The sequence below is a fragment of the Bos mutus genome, chromosome 4 (genome assembly GCF_027580195.1).
Source record: "Bos mutus isolate GX-2022 chromosome 4, NWIPB_WYAK_1.1, whole genome shotgun sequence".
In the NCBI taxonomy this organism is placed as follows: domain Eukaryota; kingdom Metazoa; phylum Chordata; class Mammalia; order Artiodactyla; family Bovidae; genus Bos; species Bos mutus.
This window is the reverse complement of record NC_091620.1, coordinates 71,970,012-71,985,141: the sequence shown is the minus strand read 5'-3', so window position 1 is coordinate 71,985,141 and position 15,130 is coordinate 71,970,012. Positions and strand designations below refer to the sequence as shown.

The 15,130-nt window shown below is 49.0% G+C and overlaps 1 long non-coding RNA gene across 1 annotated transcript in view; it reads right to left on the bottom strand.

Moving 5' to 3' along the window:
- The window catches only part of LOC138987631 (uncharacterized), a 78,450-nt gene extending 65,576 nt beyond the window's left edge, over positions 1–12,874 (bottom strand). The window contains exon 1 of the long non-coding RNA XR_011464019.1: positions 12,641–12,874. This is a non-coding gene — a long non-coding RNA (uncharacterized lncRNA). The remainder of the gene's footprint in view (positions 1–12,640) is intronic.
- Between the last annotated feature and the right edge of the window lie 2,256 nt (positions 12,875–15,130).

The following is a 15,130-nucleotide window of genomic DNA, read 5'->3' as shown; positions in this document are numbered from 1 at the left end:
CAGATGGTGACTGCAGCCATGAAATTATAAGCTCCTTGGAAGAAAAGCTATGACAAACCTAGACAGCCTATTAAAAAGCAAAGACATTGCTTTGCCAACAAAGGTCCGTATAGTTAAAGCTATGGTTTTTCCAGTAGTCATGTATGGATGTGAGAGTTGGACCATAAAAGAATCCTGACTGCCGAAGAATTGATGCTTTTGAACTGTGGTGTTGGAGAAGACTCTTGAGAGTTCCTTGGACTGCAAGGAGATCAAACTAGTCAATCCTAAAGGAAATCAATCTTGAATATTCACTGGAAGGACTGATACTGAAGCTGAAGCTCCAATACTTTGGCCACCTGATGCGAAGAGCTGACTCATTTGAAAAGACCCTGATGCTGGGAAAGACTGCAGGCAGGGGGAGAAGGGGACAACAGGGGATGAGATGGTTGGATGGTATCACCAACTCAATGGACATGAGTTTGAGCAAGCTCCAAGAGATGGTGAGGGACAGGGAAGCCTGGCATGCTGCAGTCCATGGGGTCATAAAGAGTCAGACACAACTGAGCGACTGAACAACAACTGAAAAAGTGGGGGAGGAGTGGTCTGCGCCCAAACCTTCTATGCCCTGATGAGCAGTCTTTGTAAGCTCAGGCGGGAGGGGTAGCTGGCAGAACAGCCATTGAGGTCACTTTCACTGAGTTTCTTTCAGTTCCCCAATTGCGCTGCGCTTTCTCACATCTCAGAGCACTCGGACCTGCAACCCTGCTGTCCAGATTTGGTCACTCATTCAGGCAACACACATTTGCCAAGCTTCTCTTACACACCAGCCACTGTTTTCAAGGTGCAGGGTGAACTAGCTGATGGTGTGGTGGGCTCTGAAAATGACAGTGAGGTGAGGCCTGTGCCTTCCTCATCTCAGTACCCCATCTGCCAGTGCATCACTGTGAGGACATGTGACCCGTGGTTCTCAGGGTGAATCGGCAAAGGAAACCCCAGGGGCACAGGGGTGGGGAGAGAAATTCCAGATCCTGAGGGTGATCTAGGAGGACTGGAAATTCAACCCCTCTTTTCCCCAATACTCATCAAGGCAAGCCCTCAACTTTTTAACCAAGATCCACTATAAAAAACATCTCTAGCATTACAATCCAGTACACATATACATATATAAAATATGCACATGAATATACTCACAGCTGTAAAATGTTCCATTATCAAACTTTACTATGTATGATGAATTCTGATATTTTATTCTCTCTTATGCTATCCTATCCTACCCTATCCTATTCTATCCAAAAACACTGGTCATAAGTTTTGCAGCACACTGCTGCTGCTGCTGCTGCTAAGTCATATCAGTTGTGTCCAACTCTGTGCGACCCCATAGACGGCAGCCCACCAGGCTCCCCTGTCCCTGGGATTCTCCAGGCAAGAGCACTGGAGTGGGTTGCCATTTCCTTCTCCAATGCATGAAAGTGAAAAGTGAAAGTGAAGTCGCTCAGTCGTGTCCGACTCTTAGCAACCCCATGGACTGTAGCCTACCAGGCCCTCAGTCGATGGGATTTTCCAGGCAAGAGTACTGGAGTGGGGTGCCATTGCAGGATGACAAATATCCATTTAAAAAACACCAAAGTAGGGAAAGGAAGCAAGGTAACACTTTGTGTCAGGAAACAGTTACAATCAAATCTTACTTTAAATGCACACATTCAAGGAATATTCTCCTTAGATTCCTCTATAAATCAAATCAATCTACTTTTAGTTTGCATTGATGAGGACCCAACCTTCTGCTTTTGAGTTTCCTTAGAATAATGTATGGCCTACCAGCCAGATCTAGCCCTCTGCCTGTTTTTATAGACCCATGAGCTAAGAATCATTTTATACGAAAAAAAATCAAAAGAAGAAAAATTTCCTAACACATGAAAATTACATGAAATTCAAATTTCAGTGTCTGTATTTGTTCGATCTCAGCCATACTCATCTGTTTGAATATCATCTGGGGTAACTTTTGCGCTACCATGGCAGACTCGAGCTTGGCCTGCAAAGCCTAAAATATTTACTATGGGGCCTTGACCCCTGGCTTAAAGTGTGGTATTTCTTATGCTATGGGATGACCCCCAAAGACATGGTTTTGCCGGTGAGGGGCCTTTAAAGGAGAAGCTGGATGAGATAACCTGGCTTTACTGAGGCTGCCTCTGAGCCTCTCCTTGGCCAGAAGGAGCATCATTCTAACCCCAGGACCGACTGACGGCCGAGCAGATGTCCAGGGGCCCCTGCCGCCCTCAGGCACTGCACAGCCTGACCCAGGGAAGGTTGGGGCCAGAACTCAAGAAGCTCAGCTTTTGAAAAATTGGCTAGCACTAGACTCAGACCTCTCCCCTTGCCCTTTCTCTTCCCAATTATCTTGCTGTTACTAGCAATACCTTTCTCTGGTCTTGTTTTTATTTTTCTTTGGGCTTGTATGGTCTCTGGGTCACACCTTCCCAACAAAGTATATGGCAAAGTCAGTTTTTTGGGAAATATTAATAAATGTCTTTCCCCTCTCCCTGGACTTTAACACCTCCTCTCTTCAAACTCCCTGTCACCGCCAGGAGCCAAGCTGTTCTGTGCTCTGTTTCGAGGCGGCTGCCATGAGGGAGCATCTCTGGCTTCAACTTCAGAATAGAAGCCACATATGTAATTTTAAAGTCTCTAGGGGCCACAAAAAAGTAGAAGCAGGTGAAATTCATTTTAATAAGGCACTTTATTTAACCCAATATATCCAAAATATTATCATTTTAACTTATAATTAAGATTTTAAAGTTACTCATGAGATATTTTATATTATTGTTTGTGCCAAGTTTTTGTTGTGTATGTTATACTCGCTGTGCTGTTCTAAGTCGCTTCAGTCCTGTCCAACTTTTTACAACCCTATAGACTGTAGCCCACCAGGCTCCTCTGTCCATGGGATTCTCCAGGCAAGAATACTGGAGTGGGTTGCCATTTCCTTCTCTAGGGGAATCTTCTTGACCAAAGCTGTTTCAGGCTCAAGGCTTCCCCCACCGTGTTCTCAGGGCAGAAGGGGGTGGAAACAGAGGGGTGGGCCCTGTGCAGAGAAATCAGTGGGGTGAGGAGGGATGCAGACCCTGAAGATGCAGAGTTCAGTCCTCAGGAGTTGTCAGCAGACACAGTGACCTTTACTGAGGGCACTGGCTGGCCTCCCCTCATGGTGGGAGTTTCTTCTGTAGCAGCCAACACATCTCCACAGGGCAAGATACCATCCTGGCCTCCAGCTATGGCTCTGTCCTTATCTAATCTGCCCTTGGAGCTCACTGCCCTGCCACTTCCCCAGATCTGATGTAATCCCAGATGGAGAGAGAGACAGAGACAGAAAGACTGGACATCTAGTGGATGGAGCCAACCTAAGATTCCTCTCCGACCTGGGACAGGCTTGGTATGTGACAGTGACTGACATTTCAGTACCCCTAGGGCATGTGTGGGACAAGGCAATGGCAACCCACCCCAGTACTCTTGCCTGGAAAATCCCATGGACGGAGGAGCCTCGTAGGCTGCAGTCCATGGGGTCATGAAGAATCAGACACGACTGAGCGACTTCACTTTCACTTTTCACTTTCATGCATTGGAGAAGGAAATGGCAACCCACTCCAGTGTTCTTGCCTGGAGAATCCCAGGGACAGGGGAGCCTCATGGGCTGCTGTCTATGGGGTCGCATAGAGTTGGACATGACTGAAGCGACTTAGCAGCAACAGCAGCAGCAGGGCGTGTGTGTGTTCTAACTCTCTTGGAGTTGGTGTGTCTGTGAGGGTGTGTGATGGGCTTTGGAATGTGGTGGAAATTAAGAATGAGTGGATGGAGAGCAAAGTATCCAGACAGATGTCGGGGATGAGCAGAAGCAACACCCACTTTCCATACAACTGTAGAGCCTGCTGGGCCCCATGCCACCACCTTGACTTCGGGACAGGGTCTCTGCTTTTTCTGCTCCATTCCTAACGTTGTTTCTTCCCAGGATGGTCCCACCGTGGAAGGGGGAGTAGATCGAGAAGAGGTTGAATTTCCTCATCTCCCCACATCTCTGACCCGACATGGACCCATGGTAACTTTGCCTAATTTGAGAGGTGGAGAGGCTTTCTCCAGGCCCCCTTTTGCTAATGGACAGCCACAAAATTCCTTCCTCTCATCTGCCAGACTTTGAAAGCTTGACCTGCCTTTCACAGAAGTCAGCTTGAGTTCAATTACAGTAGATTGCCTGATCTCATTTATTTTCTCCTGTATACTTGAAGTTAGGACAGCTATAATTTGAAATGGAAATTTATGCAAATACTATGTAAATTAGGTCATTCCCAGATTAACTGGGGGGAAAAATCTGGTTGTCTTAGCAGGCACCATCTGTTCCCTCCTCATTCTTTCCATATCTGCACCCCACCCCTCTTTCTCAATCCACTTTGAAACTTGTTTTCCTGTGGCTGAGAAAAGAGATCTTTCAAGGGAGGGACACAAACCACCCATCTATGTTCCAGGTAGGCTGTTCAAACATCCCTTCACTTTTGGGAAGAGGTTCAGGTGAGGGATCAGAATGAGGTTTAGGCTTAGCTGTTGGCTAATGGTGCTTCCTCGAAAGAGAGAGCTGCTGAGGCTGGCTGTGCAGGCCTGTTTCGAGCTGTCTTGGAGAGACCTGCCACACCCCTCATGTATTCCGTGTCCGCCCCTCTTTCCTCCTGGCCTATGCTTTCCTTATGATTCTTCTTTCTTCCTTCTTATTGCCTTTGCCCGAAGCCCTCTTACAGCACCCAGAAGCTCTCTTACTCCCCTACTGTAGCATTATAGTGGAAAGGTTTAGGGACTGTGCAACCTTGGGCACTTCTGGGTCCTGGCTGGCACCAGGAGGGCTCCAGTGCCCAGGCTTCCAATCCTTTACCCAAGGCGGCAGCCCATTCCTGCTTTGGGGCAGTGACAGCTTCACTCCTGCTCTGGGAAGGCAGAACCTAGTATCCCCATTGCCAGAGGAAGGTTCTACTCCACAACTCTGAGCCTCTTTGCTTATAAAAGCTGTTAATGGGGGGCAGTGGGGAGAGGGGGGCTCGGGGCTACTTCATTCAGTATCACTTTCTCCTTGAAGGGGGTAAAAGTGAGAGACTGCCCTGCTATTCATTAGCTCCTCCAATCTGCAATGAAGAAGCCTCAGAAAGCAAAGCCATAGCTGACTCTCAGTAAAAAAATAACTTCAGTGTAAAGATTTTTGTGGCTGCTAGTCACTGAGATTTTGAGGTTGTTATTGCAGCAAAACTTAATGAGAGCTGACTAATATACCCTCTATAATTTTTATTAGCCTTTTCTCAAAGCCCCCTCAAATTCCAAAAAATTCTTTAATGTGCTCATGTGATATTTTCTCAATATGAGGTCAAATGAGAATAGAATCAGCTTCAAAAAAACTCCCTTTTTTCATGATTTGTTATATGACAGTACTAACTATATTTGCATAAATAGCTTCAAAAGCACACCTCTAGGCAGTGAAGACTGTCAATGCAAAGGCTCAGAAGCCAGAAAAAAATTAGTCCAGTATCAGAACAGTAGGAAATGAGGTCAGAGAATTGGGGGTGGAGGGTGGACAGTGGGGGTCTTGAGCTTGGTCCCATAAAAGGTGCAGTTTCAAAACAGAAGCACAAGGTGGCAGTCATGGTTGACCACACACGCTGCTGGCAGAGGAGGAGGCAAACACCCCTCCAGAAAGCTTCTGCCAGGGAATTGAAGTCCAGTAAGCATCAAGAAATCATAAAAGATTCTTAGAAATTAAAGAATGTTTGAGATCTCCCAATCCAATCAGTTGCCATATGGGGTCCATGGTATCTATGGAGGGACTCCAGGATTCTGAGAATTTCTTGAATTGCAAAAAGCACTTTTCAGGGAAAATTCCAAGGGGTCTATCACCCCAAAGGGTAAAGAACCTCTGATTCCAACCAGTTGTCCTTCCAGGATCAGACTTGATGAGAATTTGCTGGGGCTCAGACAGCCTGGGCCAGATCCACACTTAACCAGGTACCCTGGATCCTGTGGCTCTTGTGGTAAAGGACCCACCTGCCAATACAGGAGACATAAGAACTGAGGGTCGATCCCTTGGTCAGGAAGATCCCCTGGAGGAGGGCACAGCAACCCACTCCAGTGTTCTTGCCTGTAGAATCCCAAGGCAGGCTACAGTCCATAGGGTTGCAAAGAGTAGGACACAACTGAAGCTACTTAGCTACACATGCGCTGGATCCAGACCTGGGTCTATAAGCCCTGTTCTCTCTTAGTGGAGGAATCAAGAGAATGCCCAGGCTTGAGGATAAGGGGTCTCCTTCAAGAAACTAGAGCTTTTGTGTGGGGTCTGCAAACTCTCCACTGCTTTTCCCCTGAGTAAACAATAAAGTGTGCATACCTATGCATTGCTGATTTTCAGAGGTGCCTACATGTTCATTGGATAAATAAAATATCACTTTATGTGGTTACTGAATTCATAGTCTCTTTGATCATTACAGAGTTTCTCACCTACTGGATGTTCTCTCTGTATATATCTTACAAGTCTAATATATAATTAGTCTAATACTAATATATATTGGATTCCATATGAATCTATTATAATGGGAGGTTGTCTGTCAAATATTTTGAGCTAAATGGAAACCTTTATACACAAACTGTTGGAATCATAGTCCATGGAAAGAGAGGAGAGACCGTGTGTGAAAGTGTGATGACCAGGGGTGGCCAAGGGATGGATGCCTGGTCAGGAAGTTGTGGCAAGTGGCAGGCAGAGCGTGGAGGCAGAAATGAGACTCAAGCCGTGGGACCGCTCAGGTGGAACCACAGAGACCAAGACTCGCTCTTCTGACTGGGAAGATGCAAATTTTTCAATTAAGCATCTTGCTTAAAAAAAAAAAATCTCCTGATACCACTGTATTTACTATTGGTGTTTTAAAACACCAATTTAAATACCACATGTACTGGTATCCCTTCTCAAAACCAGACTTCCCCCTTCTTGCCTGAGAGCTGGGCTTCAGAAAACCCAAGCATCAACCTTGGATGGTTAGACCTGCAGGTGGGCAGTTCCCTAGGGACCATTCCAACCAAACTGAGAGCAGAAAGGCGAGCTGAGGATTGGGGTTCCCTTCATGGGCTTCTATCAGCTTCTCTCCACTTCACTGCCTAAGCATGTCCTTCAGACACAGGCCCAGGGACCAGAGTGACTCATTATTTATCAAGGGCCTCCTGGAGAACGTGGGAGACTGAGAACAGGAAAATCATGTTGCGGTGTCTGCGGACCTTGCCTGGGTGCTGGCCAAACTTGACCAGGTTCAAGCTGCCCAGGTGACTGTTGAGACACGCCCTGCCCTCCCAGCCACCTTGGGAGGTGTGTGTGGACTTGGCCGTTGCCAGAGATTGCCTGTTGTTGCCATTCCTCACACTGACCACTCTGCTCGCCCAGACACCACTGTAGCTCCATTGTCCATGGTGGCCTGGGCCGACCAGCTTGGCCTGGAGCCCTGCCCTGGGAGGATGCAGGCTACCGCGGCCTCACAAAGCACTGCTTTGTGGCCCTGACAGGAGGAATTTGTCATTAGCTGTGAGATGGTCCCTGGCAGATCCTGGCATGTGGTGAGCAGACAGCTCTGTGCTGCTTGCAGTGTACTGAGAACTGCCAGTCGGATGCGATGCCTTCACCTCCTTGCGGACTCCTGCAGCCTCGGGTTCACTGGCACCTTCTGTACTGACCCAGAGCAGAGATCGGGCTGGCACAAGAGCAGTAGTAGTTTGTGCCCAGTGCCTGTTGCTGTGCAGTTGACAGCACTGGAACTGTGAAGAGTGTACCCTGACCTGGTAGTCCTCCTGGCATCAAGGGATGCTTGGAGCCTGCCCATCCCACATGGGACCCGGGCCAGGTCCCTAAACAGCGGCAGCATCCTGTGGATGCAATATCCAACCAGAAGAGAATGGAAGTGGGTCTCATGGGGTAGGAGTAGTCACACACAAAATCAAAAACCATAAAATTAAAAATGAATAATTTCAACTGCTTTAAATTTGAGAACCTCAGTCCACCACAGGTGCTTTAAAGAAACTGAAAAAATAAGCCACAAACCAGGAAAACATATGCACACATAAGTGACAAAGGATTCAAATCAAGAATATATGAAGTCTGGTACTCCAAGCCACGTGGAAAGGGTCTAGAAGGGACCAACAGTTACTAGAAAAAGAGGAAAGACACAGAGCTAAGTAAACATGGAGACGCCAATCTTGTCAGTATCCAGAAAAATGCAAACCAAGACCGTAATGAGGTCTAGCTCCTGGGGTGAGACATGAAGGGCTCCAGGTCTGGAGAACTCGCCTCAGATGGTTCTCAGTGACCCTGGGCCTTTCCCAGGGAAAGGGGGGCCTGACCTGCTGGGTCCTGCAGAGTGTCTGCTTTGTCCTTCCCCCAAGTACCTTCCTACCCAGAGTCTGAGTGGGACCCCTGTCTTTTCCCTTCCTGTCCCCACCAGTAGGGGTGAAGAGCCCCCAGTCCCAGGCAGATCACCACCCCCACCCCCCCAGGCCTCATTCTTAGCCTCTTCCCTCGGCTCTTCTCTCAGGTCTCAGCCTGGTCACCTGGGCTGCAAAAACATCTTTTCAGTCTGAAATTAAGACAGATAATCCGTCCACATCACCTCACAAGCCCATGGGGACTTCAGACTATTTATGATAAGGTAAATATGCTGAAATTAAAAGACGCTTGCTCCTTGGAAGAAAAGCTATGACGAACCTAGACAGCATATTAAAAAGCAGAACATTACTTTGCTGACAAAGGTCCGTCTAGTCAAAGCTATGGTTTTTCCAGTAGTCATGTACTGACGCAAGAGTTGAACCATAAAGAAGGCTGAACGCTGAAGAACTGATGCTTCTGAACGGTGGTGTTGGAGAAGACTCTTGAGAGTCCCTTGGACAGCAGGGAGATCAAACCAGTCAATCCTAAAGGAAATCACCCCTGAATATTCACTGGAAGGACTGATGCTGAAGCTGAAGCTCCAATACTTTGGCCACCTGATGGAAAAGCTGACTCACTGGTTGATTGGAGGCAGGAGGAGAAGGGGACAACAGAGGACGAGATGGTTGGATGGCATCACCAACTCAGTGGATGTGAGTTTGAGCAAGCTCTGGGAGATGGTGAAGGACAGGGAAGCCTGGTGTGCTGCAGTCCATGGGGTCACAAAGAGTCGGACATGACTGAGCGACTGAACAGCAACAAGTATCCTGAAAATTAGCACCTTCTAGACCAAGTCCAGGTAAAAGAGGGGCTCCCTTGTAACCAAGTAGGACCCTATGGGGACTTCCTGTGGCAGAACCCTCCTCAGGTCCCCTACTGCCTCCTATCTGAAGAAAAACATTGGCCTCCCAGGCCTTCCCCAAGTTTTAAGGACTAAATTTAGCCAGTGAAGTGAGAAAATGCAGACAGAAAATAGCCAAACAAGACAAAATAATAATAGTTCAGCCATTAAGCAAAGTCAAGGACCTTTAGTTCCTCCTCAAGGGCTATAGATAATATTCTGAGCCAAGTCCTTTGTGTTATACTGAAATCTCCACCAGGTCGACGAGGTTACTGTATGCTGTCCACAAGCAGGAAGACCCCTCCAAGACTGACTGGAACCAGGTTGATGGTATTGACTCCTGATTACCTCACCACCAAGCAGAAGAATGTCCACAAACTGATCACACACCTTGCAACCCTCTCTCTCACCCTATTTTTAAAAACTCTGATGGGATTTCAGGCCCTTTAAGCTCCAGCTGCTTGGCCCTGCAATTAATAGTGCACTTTCCTTCACCACAACCCCATGTCACTAGATTGACTGTACTGTGCCCACGTGGGCAGACCGACTTCTGGCTTGGTACCTGACTGTAATACTCAGTTGTAAGCCCTTCTCCTTCCTCGTGGACAGCACTGCCTTGCCATCGGCTGAAGCAGAAGCCACGTGTGACAAGGAGCACGTGCAGACTCGGGCTGGCTTGAGGAGGCCCCACACCCAACCACTGCTCCCTTGGTCTGCCCACTCCAGAACCTTGCTTGCACATTTCCTTTGGGGCTTAATCTAGAAACCTTTCCTGGTCAGCCTTTAAGAACTAAATAGGCAGCTAAATGAATATCCTGAAGGGACAGAACCCACATTTAGAGTGAGAACCAGATGCAGCTTAGCCTATGGTGAGATTTTGCATAATGATATGTTCAACAAATAAACACTAAGAGCGGGGTTGGGTGCCACTTCCAAATTCAATGCTCTTAGAATGGTGAGACCTTTAGTCAGGTGTGACTGAGGGACGGCCATGGTCCTGGGTGGCTCTCCTCCTGCTCTGCTCTTGGACCTCTGAATCCCAGCCCCTCTCACTTCTTCAGGACCCATCCTGTGTGTGTTCCAAGCCAGCCCAAGCCACCATGGTTGCCATCGTTCAGCATGGCCATTTTAAACACCAGAATTCCACGGGCATGGCCATTATAAACACAGCAGGCCGGGTAGATCTTTGATCTGTCCTTTGTCTGTCCAGGACAAGGACCATCTTTGTCAACCATATGCCTAAGGAGTTTTACTTCCTTCTTTCCCAGTCTTCCTCTCTCTCTCTTTTTTTCCTTTTATTCATCAAGCCAAGCTTTTATTAGGCACCAGATAGTCTTCTAAGCACTGAGGATATATAAAAGTAATCACACAAATTCCCACCCTCAAGGAAATGACATTCCAATTAGGGAGATACAACATAAAATTAAAAGTGAAACCCATGACATGGGAAGCGTGGTAAGCAGCCCTGAAGATTTCTACGTGCCAGGCACCACCGCCATGAAAAGAGTTAACGTCACTGACCACTGAGTGACGTGAACATGGTTTGAGCAACCACTCTAAACAGGCATCACAACAAGTAATTTACACCTATTACCTCATTTAAACTGCATAACAACCCACATGGTAGGTGTTATTACCATCCGCAAATGGAGAATCTGGCACGTGGGCAGATTCAGGGGCTTCCTAAGATTACCCAACTGCTAACTAAGAAAGGGAGTTGGGATTTGAATCTAAGCTCTGGGGCTCTGCAGTCCTTGTTCTTATGCCTCCCGGTTCTGCCCTGACCCTGTTCAGTGCCCACACAGCAGCCTCTGGGCAGCACCACAGTGAGGGGATACCCCTGGACTACACCGCAGCTGGGGGTGGGTGCATGGCTTCTGAACATAACGTGATAAAAGGAGTTCTCAAGTGATTCTGAAATGACTTTTCCTTCTGTGCAGAAGGCACTGGTCCTGGCAGCAGCTGCCTGCCTTTTAGCCTCTGGGGTTGGGGGGAGGGAGAGCTCAGGCCCTGCCCCCACCAGCCTGAGAGAGAGAACAGGTCCCAGGCACCTCCTGAGGCTTCCTAGCCCAGGACCTCAGTGAAACAGGAACTAAGCAAGCCCTGGGGCCTGGGGCCAGCCTGAAGGTGACTGGGGCAAGAGTAAAGGTGTTCTCAGACTCCAGAGATGCGACAAGGCCAGCAGGCCCTACCTACTGTTTTCTTAAAGTGAGGTCTGTAGAATGGAGTCAGGGATAACCTCCCATGTCCCTTCCCTGCCCACAGTGACAGGAAGCTGTGTCACGTGTGTGTGTGTGTGTGTGTGTGTGTGTGTATGCAAAATATCTACCCAAACTCAATACATGAGGCTGAACAATGGCTCTCTTCTGCCTGGCCTGTTATAAGGAGAACACCAAGCCTAGAGGGAATGAGTGCCCATCCTTCCAGTAATAAGCTGTGTGACCTTGGGCAAGATGCTCAGCATCTCTGGGAATCAATGCTTTTGTCTGTAAAATGGGGCAAAGAACTCCTTTCCTGCCTGCCTTGAGATCTGTGGTGAGGATCTCAGGAAAGTGTACCCGAGTGCGCTCCGTGCTGTCAAGTGACATGCACAACCGTCTTCTTACAGCCACTGAAACACAGAATTCCACCAGAAGGAATAGCTCTGAGGCTTGTATAGATTTAGGTCAAGCAGGGGTTAAAATTCCTGCTCCCTGGAACCAGCCACTCACATTGCAAACCCTCCACTCTGTTCCAGAACCGTTACTGGTTAGACCCGTCCTCAGGGCCAACAACAAGTGCGAAGCTGGGGAGGCGGGAGGAGCGGGGTGAGCAGTGGGAGAGAACAGATGCTTAAGGACTGGGTTTCGGGGAGGCCCTTCCAGAGGGCGGGGTCACACCACGCTGTGTTTAAACAGGGCCCTGGACACACCCTGTCACCCCCTTCGAGGCCACAACCGCAGCATAAGGGCTCTCGGTAAGCTCAGTAGCCTAGCAGATGTGCCCCACTCTCCTGGTGGTGGCGGATGTGACCTTGAAACCAGGAAGGCCCCTGCCCCAACAGGCTCAGCCGGCTTCACACTCTCCCTCTGGAGGGAAGTGATCAAGGATTCCAGTTGCTCAGAAAAAGAGAACTCTCATTTATCGGGCCTCCTCCTGCTTGCCATATGTTACTTTGTTTAACGCACCCATCCGCTCTGTGAAGTATTAGCCACATTTTACATCCGAGAAAGCCAAGCCCTGCAGCGGCGGAGGCTTCCAACTCGGCCCCACAGCTCCAAGTGGGAGCCGAGATTCGTGGGCCCCAAAGCCTCCTCTGACAGGGCTCATTATTAATCAGACAATAAACACTGTTTAAGTACCTGTTGGTCCAGGAACGGCTGAGGACGTGAACCAACCGTGCAAGAGGCAAAACGTGGCTTCCCCGGCGTGGGACAAAACTAGGGGGACTGCAGGGGTCCTTCAGGGGGTGCGTTTCTCTGTGCCCTCGACCGTGAGGGCCGCGAGGCCCAGGGTGCCCTGGAAGCTCCGCTAGCGGGGAGGTGTGGGTCCTCCCCACCAAATCTTTCTGAGGCGCCCGTGAGTCACCGACTCATGCTCGGGTGATGAAGCGAGTGAGCTGAGCCAGCTCTCGAACTCCCAGCCCAGGGCTCTCTGTAATCCACCACTGGTGAGGCAAGGCTTGAGGGGGTGTGGTGGGCGCGGCCGCGCCCGCTAAGGGACTCCAGCCTGCGCTCCGCCCCCTTCTCCAGAGTCTGCGCACATCTGTGCTGGACAAGCCCGCTGTCCGCCTGAGCAGCTGTTTCCGCTTTCCGGAGGACCCGGGTTCTTGGAGCCAGGCCAGCATTCTGAGCTATTCCCTTCCCTTTCCTTTTTTGTAGAATAGAAGACTGCTCAGAGCTGCCAGAGTCAGCAGCTTGCTCCCGGGTGCCTTGCCCACCATTTGGTTGGCCTGGAGGCGAGGACTCTTGGGAGCCGCCTTTTTCTCTGGGGATGGCCATCTGGCCCTTCTCATCCAGCAGCTGCTGGAATCCACTCTTCTGTAGCCGCTGCCCTCATGGGGCGCCTTTTGCCCAGTCTCAACCTCCTGCCCTTTGTTCAGAAAGCAAGCAGCATTACTGAGCCAAACGTGCGTCCCATCACCTACACAGAGTAAAGCCAGTCTACTGACACCAGGTTGTGCTGAGGGGAAAGTGTAGCGTTTTATTGTAAGGTATCAGACAAGGAGTTCTGCGCAACTAATACTCAAAAATCCCCAAACCCTCAGACTGGTTTCAAGAAAGCAGTTTTAAAGGCAAGGTGGGGGCAGGGCAGTGTGTCACAGGATATGTGATTAGCCAACAGCATAATTCTCTGATTGTGAGGTAATAGGGTAGTGTCACAAGGGTTGATATTACCAATCCTGGGGCTTCAGCCAGTCTGGGGACTACGTGATTATGGTCATCATGTAGTTAACTTCTTCCATTTGGTAGGGGGTTTAGCATCTGTAAAACAACTCAGGAAATGTGCATCAGATACTGTTATTTAGGTACTTCAGGCATCCCTGGTAACTTGGCTGGTAAAGAATCCACCTGCAATGCAGGAGACCCCAGTTCAATTCCTGGGTTGGGATGATCTCCTGGAGGAGGGCATGGCAACCCACTCAAGTATTCTTGCCTGGAGAATCCCCGTGGACCGAGAAGCCTCTCGGGCTACAGTCCATAGGGTTGCAAAGAGTTGGACAGAACTGAGCAACTCAGCACAGCACAGGTACTTTGGCTAGGAACTAGGGATTCTATGACTGCCATGTGGCTGATTTACTATTTAAACTGTTACCAGTTTTCCTGGCCCAATTGCTGCTTCTGTCACTACATGTTCACATCCTTTCAATTGTTAATTCTTGAGCCAGAATTTTGTGACTCAGAGGCAACTTGGGAGACTACAACTTTCATACAAACAAGAGGCAGGCAGAGGGCATGGAAGGGATCTGTCCCGGGAAGGCACCATAGGCTCTTGTTTAGCTTGTCTGTCAGTCTGACACCTCCAGTGGAGGGGGGTCTCCTTGGTGGAGTGCCCAGGAACAAGGTCTCACTGGCCATGGTGACATGGGTGACTTAGAGTAAACTTGACCTGGAACTCTCTCAGGTCTGAGAGCTGAGTCTGAAGCAAGGTGGAGGAAGCCTCATTCACCTGTGTCCCCCAGCCCCTTCCCATGCCTCCAAGGCTGGCGATTCATACATGAAAACCAGTGTACTGGGGGTGATCAGGGCTCCTTTCTGGAATGATCTGTGATTTGTTTGCTCACCTCACTAGAAGGCTTCTCCCAACCTCCAAGTGCCCTGTGCCAACTGCAAATTATTCCATGCAAACTTCATGTGGAAGTTTCATTATAAGTCTCTTGTTTTCTTAAGTGACTTTCTAAGACTTTCTCTGGAGGATTTTATCTACATAAGCTCTTCTAGGTAAACAGGAAGGGAGAGTAATTCACTATCCTCAGGAATTAGGAAGAATGCAATTATACAGGCTCTGACACTCCCCTGACACTCCTGTTGGCTCTCAGCCAGAGGGTGCCCTGCCCTGAGCTGGGCTATGCTCCTCAGCACCTTCCTGGTGGTTGGGCAGCTCCCTTGAATTTCTTCCAGGCCCCAACGACTCCAGCTTCCTTCCTTTATGAAGGGTGAGGTAACAGGGTAAATAACCCCCTGATAAGGGTGCCTAACCCCCTGCCCAGGGTACCTCTGAGAGTTAAGGAGTGTAAGAAGAATTTCCATGCCTTTAAGTAGTTGCCCTTTGGTCTGCAGATTTCTGGAAGCCACCACAAGTTACTGGTATCACCATCAGCTTTTTAACACTGGGCTACACGTGACTCTGGA